Below are 4,253 nucleotides of genomic sequence, written 5' to 3' on the forward strand. Positions count from 1 at the left end.
TCTGGTAACTAGCATTACTGATGCTCTCACCCCTAAATTTGATGCCCTTAAAACTGAACTTAAACAAGATATTCTCCTGTTAGCACAGGAAGTTCGGCAGTTTTCCATCAGAATGCAGGAAGCGGAACAAAGGGTATCTGACCTGGAAGACCTAACAACTTTACATAGCTCTAAGCTTGAAAATGCAAATATTAATTTACAAAAAATTCTAAATAAATTAGAAGATCTAGAGAACCGTTCCAGAAGGAACAACATAAGAATCATAGGTCTTCCAGAGAAACAACAAAATGAGAATCTCATTCCCTTTGTTTCAGAACTATTACCTAGAATTCTAAAAATCCCACCTACGCATCAACCCATTCTGGTTGAGAGAGCACATAGACTTGGTACCCCTCATACTGACAATAAAGGCAGAAATAAACCTAGGCCAGTCATAGCAAAATTACTAAATTTTCAGGACAAAGTTATGTTACTTCAACATTATCGTAGACAACAGCCAATCACACTTGAAGGGGCAACAATTCTATTGTTCCAAGATTTCTCTGCTGATACAGCAGCAAAAAGACGGGAGCTTGCCCCCATTTGCTCTAAGTTTATTCAAAAAGGCTACCGAGCGATGATAACATTTCCATATAAACTTAAGATCATAGTACATGAGGAAACGCATTGGTTTGAAGATGCTACCCTGGCCGAAAATTTTTACAAAACACTTGACTCCCCATCTCAGAAATAGAATATAGGAAATGTAATAAATTGTGAACGTTAATTAAAGAATGGTTTGAAATGCAGGTGTTCATTAGGGTAGACCCCTGTCGTTGGACAGATAAGGGTCCTGGGACTCTTCTCCCCCACGTGTGGGACAATTTTTTTTTTTTTTTTTTTTTTTTTTCTCTCCCCCCCCTTCTTCTCTTCTCTCTCTCTCTCCTCCTCTTTGTGCTTCTCTCTCTCATCCCCCCCCTCCTTTTCTCCTTCCCTCATATATAAATGGCTCAGATAGATAAATGTAAAATAGTGTCTTGGAACGTAGGAGGGATCTCTACGCCTATTAAACGAAAGGTAATTCTTACACAATTACGCAAACTTCAAACCGATATTGGTTTCATACAAGAAACCCATCTAACTGCAGAGGAGTCCCTAAAACTAAAGACCTCTTGGGTCAAGGAAATATATTTCGCTCCTGGTGTTAAGAGAAAGAGGGGAGTAGCAATTTTAATTGGCAAAAAGATTGGCTCAGAGGTGGTGCATTCTGTGGTCGATCCGGGGGGGAGATATGTCCTATTAAAAATAAAGATTGCGCAAAAGATGTACACGCTGTGTAATACGTATGGTCCAAATATATTTGATTCAGATTACTGGAATACTCTCCAGTCGAAGCTATTATCTTACACAGAAGGTTCTTTGCTTATTGGAGGGGATTTTAATATGGTACCTCAATGTCCATTAGACAGGCTGAGACAAGATACTAAGCATCTGAAACAGAAAAAAGATAACTTAGAGTCTAAAATGTATAAAAAAAATTATGCACAATCTAGCGTTATGTGACATATGGAGGAACCAGAACCCATCTACTCAGATGTATACGTGCCTCTCAAAGGCTCACAAAACTTTGTCTAGAATTGACATATTTTTGATTGATGAGCGTATATTATCAGCACAGGTCAAGGCGGAAATAATGCCTATACTTATTTCAGATCATGCACCTATTTCCCTCCTGTTGCACTCGGCTCATATACATTCCACCTCAGCTCGCTTTTTTTTTCCATATTACTTAGCATCCGACGCAAAATTTAAAAATCAACTTCGAAATAAGTATAAAGAATATGCATATTTTAATAGAGAGCATTTGAAAAGCCCTGAAATATTCTGGGAAACTGCTAAAGCAGTGATGAGGGGTGAAATTATTGCATATAATGCTACTCTGCTTAAAAAAATTAGACTCAGAGAAAAAGAATCATGCAAATTTTTGCTTAATTCCTACAATCAATACTTACTTAATAAAACCCCTCTTAACTGGGCAAAATATGTAAGAGCCAAAAATGAGAGGGATACCTTTGTTTTATATCAGGAAACCCAAAATGAGTTGAAAACTCAGGCCAGAATGTATAGATATGGCAATAAGTCTGGTAGAATGCTGGCTAAATTAATTAAAAATGAAAAAAAACAAATAAATATAGATAAACTCCAGCATAAAGGGGAACTCCTTATCAAACCCGATGACATTCTGGAGGTATTTTATCAATACTATAAGGAGCTTTATACCCTTGAAGATAAAGATATAAAAAACTCTGCTGACTTCTGGAGTAAGATTGAATATCCTATACTGGCCCCAGAAATTTCTAACAGTCTCAATACTCCTGTTACTGTAGAAGAAATTGGAAAAATAATATCTAAGCTTTCTCTAAATAAAGCAGCTGGTCCTGATGGTCTTCCCAGTGAATTTTACAAAATTTTGATTAATGAAGCTACCCCACATCTTTGTACTCTTTACAATAGTTTTTTTATTGAGGGTAAATCTATCTCCCCTTCTTTTTCACACTCTTACACAACACTAATATTGAAAGGAGGCAAAGATCCCTCTCTTAAGGAGTCATATAGACCAATAGCTCTTCTTAACGCCGATTATAAAATCTTAACTGCAATACTGGCGTCCAGATTACAAGGGGCACTTGCAAAAATTATCCATATAGATCAATCAGGGTTCCTAAATAATAGGAACTCCGCTGCAAAAATTAGAGAGGTCCTGGTTGTGACAGAGTACTATGAAAAAATGACTGATACTGACAGTGGGGGAGAGGGTATACAGGATCTCGCGATCATATCTATCGATGCCGAAAAGGCGTTTGACTCTATTTTCCATGAACACATTTATTCTTCACTAAATTATTTTGGTATCAAGGGTAAGATTACGGATTTCATAGCGAACCTCTATACTCAGTCCTCTACAAAATTGATAGTAAACAACAGAATCTCTTCTTCTATCTTGTTAGGTAGAGGGACGCGTCAGGGTTGCCCCCTCTCCCCGCTTCTCTTCGATATTGCCATTGAGTCTTTGGCAATTAAAATGAGACAGTCTTTAGATGGTATCAAAATTTATAATCATGAAATAAAAATTGGGCTCTATGCAGATGACTTGCTTGTCTATATGTCAAATACCAAATTAAATATGCCAAAGCTTTTCCACATATTAGATCACTTTGGTTCCTTCTCAGGGTATAAAGTGAATATGAAGAAATCTGAAATATTCTGGCTTAGGAACAATAAAAATTCTATATCAAATATTCCCTTTCGACAGGTCACGGACTCCTTTAAATATCTAGGAATTCATATTCCGATCAACACTGTGGATCTTTACAATCTCAATATCCCTCCAGTGTTGAAAGAGATTAAAGAGAAACTAAAGAATTGGCAAAACTTACCCTTATCAATATCTGGCCGAATTGCTCTATTTAAAATGACTCTCTTGCCGAAATTACTATATATTTTTCAAAATACGCCATTAATATTATTAGGAAAAGATGTTCGGTCAATGAATAGTGCACTTATAGAATTTCTTTGGCAAGGGAAGAGATCAAAAATTTCCATTGGAAAACTCTCAGTACCAAAAGAATATGGAGGATTGGCTCTACCGGACATAAGGTTTTATAACCTGTGTTTCCTGGCACGTATAGTCACGGACTGGATTTCGTGTAAAAATTATGTTTTAAATAATGATCTAGAATTTAATGTCTGTTATCCATATCGGCCCACTGCACTGATCCACCTAGATCTAAAAGAAATTCCGAAAGAAATTAAAAAGTTTAAAACAATTTATAACCCGATTAAAGCGTGGCTAAAAATAACTAAATTCCTTTCAATCAATAGCAAAGCCTCTATATATCTTCCGATATTAGGAAATCCTAATTTTCAAGCAGGTATTCATTCTGGGGTATTTAGAAGGTGGGACCTTGCAGGTCTAAACAAGGTTCATCAAATAATAGATAAGGAAAGAAAATGTATTAAATCATTCCAGGAATTAAATACAGAATTTAACTTGCCAAACAAAGATTTCTTTGCCTTTTTGCAACTTAGGCACTTTGTATTGGAATTAGTTAAAGAGCGAGGTTGGAACTGGAATATGGGCAAATTGGAAGACTGGTTAGTGTTAATTAGAAATGTCTCTATGTCCATCGCACCATGCTATCAATTTTTAAGTTCAAATAAAGGTGTCCCTGTTTTAACACAATTGTCATCGTATTGGAATACACTAATCGCTC

This window comes from Bombina bombina, chromosome 7 (assembly GCF_027579735.1).
Source record: "Bombina bombina isolate aBomBom1 chromosome 7, aBomBom1.pri, whole genome shotgun sequence".
NCBI classification, from domain to species: domain Eukaryota; kingdom Metazoa; phylum Chordata; class Amphibia; order Anura; family Bombinatoridae; genus Bombina; species Bombina bombina.